This window comes from Protopterus annectens, chromosome 4.part0, assembly GCF_019279795.1.
Source record: "Protopterus annectens isolate FY-2018-M chromosome 4.part0, PAN1.0, whole genome shotgun sequence".
NCBI classification, from domain to species: domain Eukaryota; kingdom Metazoa; phylum Chordata; order Ceratodontiformes; family Protopteridae; genus Protopterus; species Protopterus annectens.
The window spans coordinates 1,973,003,987-1,973,019,139 of NC_056733.1; positions in this window are offsets into that span (position 1 = coordinate 1,973,003,987).

The following is a 15,153-nucleotide window of genomic DNA, read 5'->3' on the forward strand; positions in this document are numbered from 1 at the left end:
CTACTGTTTTCCATCTTTATAAACAACCTATATACAGTCATCCCGAATGTCAGCTGTATCCATTACGCTGATGATTCCACCCAGATTTGCTCAGCCACATCTCCCTCAGAATTCAGGTCTGTTACCCAATCCACCTTTAATACTATATAAACCTGGCTCTCCGAATGTCATTTGTTGCTAAATCCCCAAAAAACTAAAATGCTGTTATTCTCTTCAACACAAAGGTCCACACTGTTTACCTTCACCATAAATGCAAAAGATGGCACAATAATCATCCCCACTCCTCTATAAAACTGTTAGGAGTAATAATTGATAATAACCTAAAATGTGACCTTCATGTAAACCAAATGATCAAAACCATCAATAAAAAACTAGGGTCACTGTATAGAATAAAAGCCTTCCTAACCCCTCCGGTTATGGTTGCCATAGCACGCTCTCACCTACTTTCAACACTTTTATATGCCTCCCCCCTTCTCTCTAATCTAAATAAAACTGTACTTAATAGACTCTCAATCTGTTACAACCACATTGCCAGGTTTGCCACTGGCCTACCTTTTAGAACACACCATTGCATCAACCTTAAACAGCTTGGGTGGCTAGAACTTCCCAGTCTAATCCAATATAACCTTTTGATTATGGCTAATAAAATCCTCTATTATCCAAATAACACACCTACTCTTAAAAATATGATCACCCCCCACAACAATCCAAGACTGCTCCGATCCTCAAACAGACTACAAATTAAGGCATTTAAAATTAACAATGTAGCCGGTGACTCCCTCTTTCCAAACGCTGCAGGCAAAGCATGGAACCTCCTTCCAGCTAACATTACTTTGCTCCCCTCCCTATCCCAATTCAAAGCTAAACTCAAACAACATCTGGCACTAAACTGGCTTTGCCACTGTAACAAGCCTGGCTAACTCTCACCATGAATGGATATAATCTATTACTCAAATTACTGCTGTTTTTTCCCATGACTTTTACCAGGGGTAACTCGAACTTATGATATTGTCTATTTCATGTCTGCTTATGTCATTTGTAAATATCTCATCTGTAATATGTCTTCTTTGTTATTACTTATCTGTCTACCTCCACTGAAAATGGACATTAATCCAGTTGGACTAGCCCGGTCAACAAATGTAAAATAAAATAAGTGTTATGGCATTTGGAACATTAAAAAAATACCAAAAAAAACCACTTTCTTTCTTTTTTTATTTATTTATCGACTTTTGTTTAGCAGGAAAGTCCAACTGGGTTAAAAGTACCCATTGCCAGCAGGAGCTTGGGAAGAAAAGCTCCAGTTCATCATATATTAAAAGACAATTGTTACTTTACTAATTGTTACTTAATTGTCACTTAATTGTCACTTAATTATTGTTAATTAAGGATTCAGATAACAATCCCATAACTTATGCCATCATTCACCTTGGTTGCTGTAGCATAGACTAGATCCAGGCCTGCTGAATCTAGCTTTGTTTGTATGCTTGTTGTTTGCTTGTTATTTCCCTGAAACGCTAATTCCACCTAAAACGCGACTTTTCAGCGCTTTTGTGGATCCCTAGTGATATCTACATTGCTTACTGTACTTATTTCCTTGTTTCACTTGAAAAAAAGTTACTGTTTGTCGTTTTTGCATTTAAGTTACCTGTAACACATTGCATTTAAGTTACCTGGCACTTGCTCACTAAGTCAGCACTAAAAAATTAAAAGCACTACACCCTCACAAACTCCCCTTGAGTACCTTGTTCCCCATTGGCCCTTTTTTCAATTATAAAGGAATTCCCAATACTATTCTAGCATGTCCAAAGGTCAGTTGTCAATCTCCTCTCTGGTCCAGCTGGTGAATCTGGGAATCTTGAGGCAATGTTACAACTGCCTCATGTACACAGACAACCCTCTCCTCCTCCCAACAAATTCCAACACATGTGAGAGATGCAACCATATAGCCAAACTGGAGGCTAAGCTCTCTCAACTCAGTACTGGCGTAACCAGTCAGGAGGAGAAGGAAACCACACTCACTACAATTCCAGTCTCACATAGACCTACCACAACAGCAAACCAAACACATAAACACACAAAACATACTGGAGGCTCTAAATAAAAATCTGCCTAAGCAGCAGAGACCTCCAAAGCAGACACCCAAGCAACCGCTACCCCAAAACAAAACACGTGCAACACATAGCTCACAAAGCCAGTGTGCCGAACAGTCACAGCCCTTAAGGCTAAACAACACACCTGATACACTTGTAATAGGTGACTCTATCGTCAGGCACACTAACGTCCTGCTCATCAGGCTGAACAAGGAGAAGGTCACGGTGAGCTGCCTGTCGGGCGCTAGGATCTGCCACATAACACAAGCACTCAGGTCCCTCCAAGGCAAGTACAAATATGACTCAGTCATTGTCCATGCTGGTGTGAATGACCTGAGATGTACCTCCCTGGACTACATGAAAAGAGACATAGAGGAGCTCTCTGAGCATGTAGCCCAGGCCGGTATGACCCTGACCTTGAGTAGCATCTTACCCTCACCAAGAATGATGCCACAATATGAGGACAAGGTGATCAATTTCAACAATTGGCTTAAGTATTGGTGTCATTCAAAGGGGATCCAATGCCTGTCAGCCTGGGATGACATGCTCGACAAGCCACGATGCTTCGCTAGAAATGGCTTGCACCTGTCACCCCTGGGCTTTCGGATATTGGCAAAGGCTCTTGCTAACCCCATAGTGCTATTTTAGGCAAGGCTCAAAAGGCAAACCCACCTCCATAGGTATCACAAGGGATAAGAAACTAAGAGTAATGCTACTCAACGTCATAAGTCTAAACCTCAAGATGCATGCACTCAAAACTTTCCTTAGCATGGAGAACATCGATATCTGTGCAGTAACAGAAACCTGGTTCAAGGCTCCCGAGAGCACCCCAGCACTACCAGGTTATACCTCATACCATGCTTTTCGGCCCCAAAATTTGGACCGAACCACAAAAGGAGGGGGAGTATCAATATTCGTCAAAGATACCCACACCTCCAGGTTGGTGGCACTGCACGAAGCATCAGAGACTATCCATGTGCAACTAACAGTGAGTAAAACTGCCTTCCAGTTTATAGCCTGCTAGAGACCACCCTCCCAAACCCAGGAACCCCACTTGGCCTTCCTGAGAACACTGGAAAATATGAAGGTCTCTCCAAACACCATTATATTGGGTGACTTCAACTACCCAAACATAGACTGGGAGCATTACTCTAGCTCCAACACCCTAGCTCAAAGGTTCCTAGAATTTATAAACTCAAATGCTATGGAACAACTTGTTACCACTCCCACAAGAGGGGAAACCATACTGGACCTGATCATCACCAACATGGGGACTCTATGCTCCAGACCAGAAGTGTATCCCTCACTGGTAAGATCAGACCATAAACTAATCTCACTGGATATTCATATCCTGACCCCCACCCCCTGCCCAGAAAACCACAGTGAAAAACTTCTCTAAAGCAAATTTCACACTCCTCAAAACTGAGGTGGAATACTTCAAAGCCCCCGGGCCTGTGGAAAATACGGCCCAGACTGCAGAATCCTTTATAAACGCATTCTATGAACACCTTCAGGAATGCATGGATCATGCAATCCCAAATAAAACCAAGACCCAATCCTCCAAAGGCAGACATCCTGTCTGGTGGACCCCAGCCATAAACAAACTATACAATAGAAGGAGGAAGCTACTACATGATAGAGCAAAATCCCAAAAAGGGAAGGCATCTCTGATCAGTATTAGCAAAAAACTACGAGCACTCATAAAATCGTCTAAGGCCAGCTTTGAGAGAAAAATTGCACAGGACACTAAGGATAATCACAAGGCTTTCTTTAGTTATGTTAGGAACCTGGGTGGGAATTCCCAGATATGCTCAGATTTAGTCCAAAACGACAAAAAATACACCGAACCCACAGACATTACCAACATCCTAGCTGACAGGTTCAGCGCAAACTTCTCCCACCAAAAGGGCAAATATCTATCCCAGCAGAGTGCTGCCCCTGACATCTCAGATGCTCAGGTAAGAGCCGCCCTCTCCAAAGCAAAAAACACAGCATCAATGGGACCAGACGGTGTCCCAGGCTGCGTCCTACATGAACTCCAAGAAGAGCTAAACCCAAACATAAAACTACTGTTCAATCTCAGCCTTACTACAGGATATGTACCCAAAGAGTGGCGTACAGCAACAGTGGTCCCTCTCCACAAAGGTGGTGCCTCAACGGATCCTGGAAACTATCGCCCCATAAGCCTGACTAGCTTGGTCTGCAAAGCTATGGAAAGATCATCATGGACCTCATAAATAAAGATATTGGGGACCTACAGACACTGGATCCTACCCAGTTCGGCTTTGTTAAGGGCAGATCCCGCCTCTTAAACCTGGTTGATTTCTTTGAAACAGTCACCAAGGCCATTGACGAGGGGAAGGTGGTCCACACAGCCTACCTGGACCTCGCAAAAGCCTTCGATACAATACCCCACTCGGGCATTATAGATAAGCTCACCATCTTAAATATAAACCCCTATGTCACTAGATGGGTTGCAAACTGGCTCAAGGACAGAACCCACATGGTTAGAATTACTGGAGCCATGTCAGACTCCAAACCAGTTACAACTGGCATCCCACAAGGCTCAGTCCTGGGACCTCTCTTGTTCGGTATATATTTCTCGGAGGTACAGGCCAACATGGAAGGACTGTGGCTGACCAGGTTCGCAGATGACTGCAAACTGGGTGCCATAATCAACTCTCCAGCTGACACAAGCATCCTCCAAAAGGGCCTCATAGAAACAGACAACTGGTGCCAGAGCCATGGCCTCAAGCTAAATGCCAAAAAGTGTATAGTCATCCCCTTTGGCAAAAACAAAGTGCCCACAAATTACCACATAGGTGGTAATCCATTAAGTACAGAAGAAGTAATTAGGGACTTGGGGACCAAAGTTGATAGCAATCTCTCATTTGACAACCACGTGGCTAAAGTGGTTAGAAAAACATTTTATATAGCCCACCTAATCATGAAGGGATTCACATCTAGATCAGGGGAGGTCGTTGTGCCTCTTTACTCATCCCTCATCAGGCCTATAATTGAGTACAATGCCCCTTTTGGGATGTACCTTACCAGACACCTGCAGCAACTGGAAAGACCCCAAAAGTACCTCACCAAGAGGATTAAAGGGCACAAACAGATGCCATATGCTGCACGGTTAAAGAAACTCCAGCTCTACTCAGTGGCATACCACCTGCTCAGAGGTGATCTGTGCCTGACGTATAAAGCCATGTTCAACCCGGAATTAATGGACATGCTGCACCTCAGAAAATCCAAATCCCATCGAGCTACGTGCTCGAGAGACTTGAACCTCAGCACTGAAATAAATAGGACATGCTGGAGGGACAGATTCATAACCCAGAGGCTCCCTTCACTCTGGAATAAAATCCCAGTCCAGGTTAGGCAGAGTCCCTCATTGACTCTCTTCAAGAGGAATCTTGATGAGTGGATGGGAGATCGTAGGTTTACCACGGGTATCACTTCTGTGTCACTGTTAGACAGAGGCACAGTATACTAACCTCGAAAAAGGGCATAGCAAAATTTATTTAAAATGGGTGGCGAGAGCCAAACACACTCTGGCTAGGCTTATAAATGCCCTAGGGCAGATAGCCTAGTATGAACCTATGAACCTATGAACCTATTCAAAAGTATCTGGACATTACCCTTGGTCAAAAACACAGAACAGCAAATTACTAAAGTCCTTAACCAACTGAAGATGTCATACAGGATATATCATATTTTATCTTTAGAAGTTAGATAGGCAAATATAGTCAAAGTACTGATTCCAAGGCTTGACTATGCTTTGCCTCTTACTGCACTCTGTTCTCCACACAATACAGCTGCGTTACAAACTGCAGAACTAAGATTTATACATCTGGACCATAATCATCAATAACACTAGATTACCAGAAACAATGGAGGATATATGTAGGACTCCCAGCTATGCAACAAAGTCTAGAATATTTAAGATCTTTGCTTGGAGGTGTTTACATAAGTACTTTTTTACCCCAAGAAGACTCCAAAGAATTTTTCCTCAGGTAGACAGCAAATGTTAGAAGTGTGATGGAGAATAAAGAGGTAACTGGCAACATATTTTCTGAGAGTGTAAGGAGTTGGCAGACTTTAAAGATTATAAACAAAGAATATAGCCTCAGGCAATAAAACAACCAGAGCAAAAAGAAGCAAATGAGAAAAAACACCGCAGCACTCGATGCAACACAGCAGAATATCCAATTTATTGTAAGTAAGCGCTTTCAAGGGTTCACCTCTTCATCAGACTTAGATAAAAATGACGTAAAACAACCACATTAAATAGTATTCCAATTAACATTAATTACTTCAATTAAAAATAATTACATTATTTAAAGCCATACTTAACATTTTTAAAAACATCACAGCATACATAAACTAAAAACTAGTGTCTCAACTGTCTCGCTTTCAGGAAAGGTTTAATGGAGACCATATTATTCAAACCAGACGCTTTATCAGCGCGTAGTAACATAATCCATTTTTGTTCAGCCGCCTCAGTAATATACTTCATATCTCCTCTCCTTTTTCTGACTGCAAGTATTTCCAAGACCAGAAACTTAAACATATGCTCACTACCTTCATTCTTGATATACATAGCCAAGGCACTACGTTCCTTTTTATTTCTTATATCCCTCATATGTTCAAGTATCCTGTCTTTGAACTGTTGATTAGTCATGCCAATATAATATGAAAAACATCTGACACAATAACTCAAATATATTACATTGACTGTTTTACAGTCAGCATAGTGAGACGGCTCTATTCTGAAGCCTAGCTTAGGGTGTACAAAGTTAGTGCCTGTTTGTATAAATGCACAGGCAGTACAACTCCTGCATGTATATGTACCTACTCTATCCAATATAAGAGTAGTCCTATTTAAACTAGATTTATAACCAAGATGGTTATTTAGGGTCTTATTATTTCGAAAGCTAAACTTAGGTTTGTCTCCTACTATCTCCTTCAACCCATCCAAAGTAGAGTATATTCCAGTTCTTATTAATGACATTGCAGATCATATTTATATCACTAGCATATGTCAAAGTTATTCTCAGATCATTACTACTCTCATTAGTGATCTGTTGTAGCATCTCACTACTCTCAACACCACCTGCATGCGGGTCACATACTGTTGCATTGTTGGTAAAGTATGGTTTACACCTACCATGTCTATCTTTCCATGTCTCTTTAATGTGCTTGTCTATATCTTTACTTGTATAACCCCTGTTAAATAAATTGTTAAAATCAGACTGTAAAAATTATTAGGCATTTTAAAATGACAGTCAATAACAGACAGTAATGCAGGAAACTCAAGTATCTACTATACGTATACTCTAATGTACATTAGGAGGCAAAAAACCATACACAAACTTGTACAGAATTTTGTCTAACTTTATTTAGGCAGTGTTTGCCATTTTATATCATTTACAATCAGCTTTTGCCCACCTCACTGACGTGGTCAGTGACAGGGTCTTTACATCATAGTAACTTATGAAAAAGTGCTGAGATAGTGCTTTTCAAAAATCTTTTTCCCATGAGAATATTACAGCCTTGCAAAGCACCTGGTCAGTCACGATGTCCTTCCGAGGATGTAGCTAATTCAAGGCTCTTAGATTAGCTCAAATACAATGGATGAATGTCTCTTTAATACATTTCTTTGTCTCTCTGTTCACCAGCTGGACATTATCTCTGATAGTGCGCACAAGGCCATTCTTCTGGTGGAAGCAGGAAAAGATACACATGCACACAGATTCATTATTTTCTAACTTTGCAAAATAATCTTTTACTGACAGACATGAGCCAGCCGAGCTGCCAAGGCTAAGTTTCTAATCACACTGCAGCTTATGCTTCAAGCAATAATATGCGAGTTTATTTCTACTATTACAGAATTAAATGCATTACATATTACTCTATTTCTTAATCTATGTATTTTCATATATGTTCAAGTTCATTTATATATATCTAACCACACAACTTATATATGTCTGAATGTTTGGATACATATCTTCCTAACAGCTTATATGTGAATACATATCTTTCTAACAGCTTATATGTGAATACATATCTTTCTAGCAGCTTATATGTGAATACATATTTTTCTAACATTCTCCCTCCTGTTAATGCATTTCATTCTATTTGAAACATAAACAGTATTATTTCATTTCTTAGCCTTTTCCTTTCAAGGACTTTCAGCTAAGTAAGTCATTTGTTTTATATTTCAGATAGGCTTTCGCTTGGTATCAACAAATTCAATTCCATGTCCTGGTACATAGTTTCAGTTACTGATATGTCAACTAGGTTTTTAACTAATTTTTTCACACAGGGTATGCCGCAGCAGACACATGCTCCAATTATGAGCAGTACTACACAAATTGCAATCAGAATATTCATAAGGACCGACCCCCACCCCCCAAATAGATTCTGGAAAAAGTTCGACAGTGGGTTTGGGCCTGGTTCTGCCATTGCTGACACCTGCTGTATTACCTCCAGGTGATCATTGATTTCATGTTGGTTGTCTGGAATGTACGCACAGCATTCTTCTTTGATAAGCGCGCACGTACCACCTCTCGCCGCTAGGGTGAAGTCGAGAGCCATTCGGTTCTGTAGTACGACTGTTCTCATTGCATTCATTTCATCAGTCACAAGTTCAAGAGCGGAAAAGGTCGCATTGCTCATTACTTCGAGGAGTTTTGACAATTTCCTCAGTTCCCAAATCAATTTGACTGCTCCATAGGCTGGGAATATTCCAGCCCAGGATATAACACTGTCACTCAAGTCCATATGAGTCAGTTTTTCTTTGTCCTTCACAGCCGAGTGATCCTTCCAGCTTGCTTCAATCTTACCCACCGGATTAGTAGGTTTTTGGACTGTATTCTCGGCTTGCTGAGCTGCATCTCTCACGTTGCGTATTTTACCCAGGGGCAATTCTGCAGTATGTCTTATGGCTGGAACCAGATAACCCAAAAAACAACTGCCGGACCAATTCTCAGGTAACCATTTATAGGCCTTTTTCCCACAAACAAAATAGCAGTTTTCCACTTTAGTACTGATGCGGGTTAACCCTGAATGAAACATTTTTTTATCTATAACAGATAATTGTCTATATATTTCAGGAGTTTTTTGCACATCTCTCAATGTTGTTTTCATCAGGCTTAAATACGAACCATAGTTCGAGCTACAACTAGTACCTTGGTCTACAGGTTTTATATAACATTTGTAAGACACAGTTATGTTACAATTACTCCAACCAACCTGGAGTGTATCATTTTTAACAAAGCAAACAATTCCTTTCTGAGTAACGGGTAAATATAATGCCACTTTGTCTTGTGATCTCACAGTACCCGTGTCAAATAATAGGTTTTCCCAAGTTTCATTTATCCCCAGGGGGACAGCAGACATTAAAAGTCCTCCATATGCTGTGGGTATTGCAGTACAAACCCAGCAATTCGAAACGTTCATAGTCTCTACATAGACTCGTTTCATAGCCAGGTATGTGTTGAAGTTCGGGTGCCAGTCTATAGCCAGTTCATCATCACGTTTTATCAATTTCACTTCTGTAGTTATATGCAAGAAAAACCATAACAACAAAAAGGTCACTACAAACATGGTTAATAAATGTATGATCAGTAGGCCAGTGAACCAATGTCTTTGGGGTTGTTTTACATTTTTATTCACTCTGCCTCTGGCCATCCTGTTTCTGTGGTATGTCAGTTAAAAAATGTTTGTCCAACTTAAACTCTTTAAGTGGTTTACAGTCGTCAAATGAACCCAAGATGATCTCTCAGCAATTTTACTGCAGTAGGTGTTGCCAATAGTACCTGGTACGGACCTTCCCACTTTGGACTCGCCCAGTTCTTTCTTTTGATGACTTTCAGCCAGATCCAGGACCCCGGGGTCAGCACGGCCTCTGGTTTTGTTTCCTTTTTGTCTGAAAAAGAGTTCAACTGCAAAACAGTCTTATTTGTTAACAATTTCTTCATATAACTAGCTAATGAGCTATCGGCCTCCAGCTCTGCAGGCATGAGGGCCTTCCATTGTGGCACACAATATGCTCTTCCAAATACTACCTCAAAAGGGGTCAAGCCCCTTACATTTGGAACAGTTCTCATGCTCAGCAGTGCTAAAGGCAGACAGCAAATCCAAGTCTTTTGAGTCTCACTCATCAATTTTCTCAATTTATTTTTCAAAATTCCATTGTACCTCTCCACCAGTCCTGCTGACTGGGGGTGATAGGCACAATGGTTTTTCAAAGAAATCCCAAAGAATCTCCCAAGCTGGTGTATTGTCTGATTAACAAAATGTGTTCCATTGTCACTATAAATTCTTTCCGGTATGCCAAATCTAGGAATGATTTCTTTCACTAAGGCTTTTGCTACTGTTGCTGCATCCGGATTCCTGGTCGGAAAAGCTTCTACCCATTTTGAGAACATATCTATGATCACTAAACAGTATTTTTCCCTTCACATTTATTCAGTTCTATGAAATCCATACAAATAGTATGGAACGGATAGGGTGGTGTCGGAAAGCTCCTCGCTCGGTTTAAATGCTCCCTGTGCATGATGTTTGCTACAAATATGACATGTTGCACAAAATTTTTGTGTATAATTCGTAAATCCATATGTTTGGAATGTTTTGTTAACTAACTGTACCATCCCCCCTGTTGAGACATGGCTCTGCCCATGACTCAACAAAGCTGCATATTTAAATAAATTAGATGGCAATATTGGCTTTTTTTCTTTGGAGATGTACAGTCCCTCTTCAAGGATTGCTCCTCGTTTTATCCACTTTTGCTTTTCTGCTTTTGTAGCTAATGTCTGCATTGTTTTTAACATTTCTAAATCTAGAGTCTCAGAAGGTTGTAGTTCTTTATTTGAAAACACAGTTTCTAGGTCTGAGGCAGCTTGCTTTGCAGCTGCATCAGCCCGAGCATTTCCTTTTGAAATTTTGTCTTGTTGTCTGGTATGGGCTGTACATTTACAAATAGCTATTCTAGTAGGTAACTGAATAGAATCTAACAGGTTCAAAATCAATTGTGCATGATTAATCGGTTTGCCAGTAGATGTTATCATTCCCCTGTTCTTCCACTGTTGTGCAAAGACATGCACTGTAGAGAAAGCATACTGGCTGTCAGTATATATGTTAACACATTTGTCTTTCGCTAGAGTGCAAGCACGTGTCAAAGCTATCAATTTTGCTGCTTGAGCAGACAGGTTATGTTGCAGGGGTTGTGCTTCTATGATTTCATTATCTGTCACTACTGCATAACCCACTAGGTTCTTTCCTGTAGGTCCTCGTTTACAGGACCCGTCCACATAAAATGTCACCTCTGCATCGGCTAAAGGCACATTAGTGAGATCTTGTCTGGGTGCAGTTATTTGTTCCATTTCCTGTAGGCAACTGTGTGGTGTGCCATCTACAGGAATTGGAAGTAATGTTGATGGATTTAATGTTGTGCATTGTTCAATCGTCATGTGAGGTTGACTCAATAGTATGGTCATACAAGAAAGATGTCTGGCAGGGGACAAAAATGCTATTTTTTCTTGCAGTAAAATTATTGCAACTGCATGAGGTACTCTCAACGTGAGAGGATGAAACAATACCACTGAGGCCGAAGCTTGCACTGCCATAGCTGCTGCAACAACTGCTTGCACACAGGGCGGCAATGATCGTGCCACCGGGTCTAACTGTGATGAATAGTAAGCTATGGGGCGTTGCTTGCTGCCATGTTGTTGCATCAGTACTGACGTCATATATCCCGCCTACAATCTACAGTCTGGAAAAATCTCTTATGGTAATTCGGAAGCCCTAAAACTAACGATGAAACTACCAGTTGCTTTAGTCTGCAAAAAGCTGCTTCTGCTTCCGATGTCCAATGCAGTGTTTCTTGTGCTGCCATTGGTGTTTTAAATATTAAATCAGCCAATGGAGCCGTTTCCAAAGCATAATTCGGTATCCAACCCGACAAAAATTAGTCGTTCCCAAGAAGGACATCATTTCCTTTTTGGTAGTTGGTTTAGGTGCTTGTAAGATTGCTGTTTTCCTATCTTCATCTAATGTTCTACCTTCTTTGGATATCACATATCCCAGGTATTTAACTTGCTCTTTCCAAAGTTGCAATTTATGTTTATTCACTTTATGCCCTTGCTCGGCCAAAAACTTCAACAACGCTATTGTGTCTTCCCTACATTGCTGCTGGGTAGGGGCTGCAAGCAAGATGTCGTCTACATAAAGTAATACTTGACTGCCCCCTGGTGGAGAAAATCCCGCCAGGTTGCTAGCCATCTCTTGTGCGAATATTGTTGGACTTTCACTATATCCCTGTGGTAGTCGGGTGTACGTATACCTTTTGCCCTGAAATGTAAATGCAAACCAATGTTGGCTGTCAGGGTGTATAGGTATTGAGAAAAATGCATTGCTAATGTCTACCACGGTGAAATATTTTTGTTGCGGCTTCAAATCATTTAACAAGGTATGTGGGTTTGGCACCGTAGGTGCCCTTGGTATTACTGCATCATTTACAGCCTGTAAATCTTGTACCATCCGCCATTCCCCGTTTGCTTTTTTAACAGGAAATAGAGGAGTATTACATGGTGAATCCAAGGATTCTACCAGTATCCCTTTCTTAAGCAATGCCATTATGATAGGTTTGATTCCTGTTCCGCATCCTTGCTCAAAGGATATTGTCTTTTTCTTGGTCTAAAGGCCGATTTTGGTGTAATAACTACTGGCCCTGCTGTTCGAATAAGCCCTACATCCGATTTCCCTGTTGACCAAAGAACATTTGGTATTTTACTCAAAACTTTCTCTTCTTCTTCTATCAAGAACGCCAATCAGCTGTCCTCACTCTGTTGTAAGTGTACAGCTGGGCGTGCTATGATTAACCAATTTAGTTTCTGTTTCTGTACTCCTAAGTCTGATAGCTCCAAGTCAGTTAGTTTCTCCCATCTTGTCACTTTGTCACCCAAGTCTACCCACCTAACATTCCTGTTTTTGGTTAGGCTTACATGTAGTTTATTGGATTTGTACAATTCCAAGAACTCCTGAGGTAATGAACAACTCACCACACTATTGCCCTCAGTGTCCCAGTATAAAGTCCGTAGTATTAATCTATTTGCGGGATTCCTGAACAATTTTTGTTCATATTCTTTATCAGGCCCTGATGTGCTACAATAATATAGGGTACAATGTAACAAATGTTGTTGATCAACATCGAGGGGAAGCACCTTGCTGGTGGCTACATTCATCAGTTCCTTGGTCACTGCCCTGGACCGGTCGTAACCAGGTCCTGGCTGTACCAATAATAGGCCTCACCCTCCGATCGTACTACAAAAGCATCAGTTTGTCTCTGTGCCTCCATACCTTTCATGGTAGGGACTACTGCTATGCCAAAAAGTTGCATGAGATCTCTTCCTAATAAGTTCATGGGGCATTTGGCAGAAAGTACTATTTTACTTCTCTGGGTTATACCGAGACAGGGTCAGTTATTGCTATATCATGGGAAAGTGGTTCCCTGTACAGTTGTCCGTTTGCTGCTTTCACTAAAATATAATTGGGTGACTCAGAATGTTCCGGTAACTTTGAAGGGTGTATCAAAGTTCGTGATGCTCCTGAATCACACAAAAATTTGATTTCTCTCCCTTCCACCAGAAGTGTAACTTCCGGTTTAGTGTCTGCTAAATAGAGCTCCAAGCTCAGTAGTGCCAAGTCCAAAACTTCACTCTCCCCAACCTCTACATCCGGTTGCATGTCATTTGTTTCTTCTAAGGTATTTACATTATTCCCCTGCTCATTAGTCTCTCCTAGCGACTGTCGAGCAGTATAACTGCCATCTAGTCAATCCTCATCATCCTTATCCTTTTTTTCCACAGGTGCCTTACTCCTACAATCCCTTGCCAAATGTCCCTTCTTACCGCAATTGAAGCACTCACCTCTTTTTTTCCTGTCCTCATAAAACTCCGAGTTTCTGTCAGAACGTTTGTTACCCTGAGCATTTTGCTTACCCTTTTTGGCTGTTTGTACTACAAAAACTTTCGCACCGTCTTCAGCTGTGAAGACCTGCGTTTTCTTTTTCTTTTTACTGTTAAAATGTTTTTCGGCATGCCTAGCATACTCTAACAAGGCTTGGAGCCTACTCGTTCGGTGATCTATCATATGCTTCGTGACGAAGCTATTGATAGGGGCAATACAACCTTTTAAAAATGCATTCTTCAACTGTTGTTCATATGAGCTATCATTTTTTTGATTTTCAGGAATAGTCATACCACTATGGTTATTGAAACATTCTAATAATCTACCATAGTATGCGTCTACTGTTTCATTATCTTGTTGCACGCATTGGTTAATACAAGTCCAATCTGCTCTAGGTTTCCATTTTTCAGTAATGCGGTCTGTAAGACCCTTCAATTTAGTATCTAGTTCTGCGTCACTATGTAGGAGTGGCCTGAGTTGCGCGTCACGGGCATTCCAGGCGCCACAAATCATGTGCCAGTCCGGACCTAAAATTTGTCTAATTACTTTTTCTACCTCTTCCCCATTCAGGTGGTAACTCAATCTCATACCCTGCAAATCTTGTACAAATTTCTCAAAGTTAACTTTTGGATGGGGAATTCCCTCTGTAGCTTTCCGGATGTTTTCCGGTGTCCACGGTCTATACACTAAGAGAGTTGAGGCCTGGCCCTCCTGTCCTGCCTGTGGGTTTGGTACCTCAATTAACGGACAGATTTCCTCACTCTCATCTAATGAATTTCCGCTTAGTTGAACATCTATAAGTGTTTGACGTGTTCGGGATCTAGTTTCGATAGGTTCTCTTACAAATGGTTGTCTGAATACCCCTGTTGTCTCCGGATAACGTGGGGGGGGTCCAGCCCGCCCTCCCGCTTCATATTCTAAGTAAGGCATTGGAGGAGGTGGTGGGGGAGGGGCCGATGCTACTACTGTATTATTATCCTCTTTATCTAGAAATAATGCTTTTGCATTCTTATTTTTCTGTTCCCTTCGGTTCACTTCCTCAATCCACCTATGTGCTTGAGGAATGCCCAACTGTCGTTGTTTTTTTGCC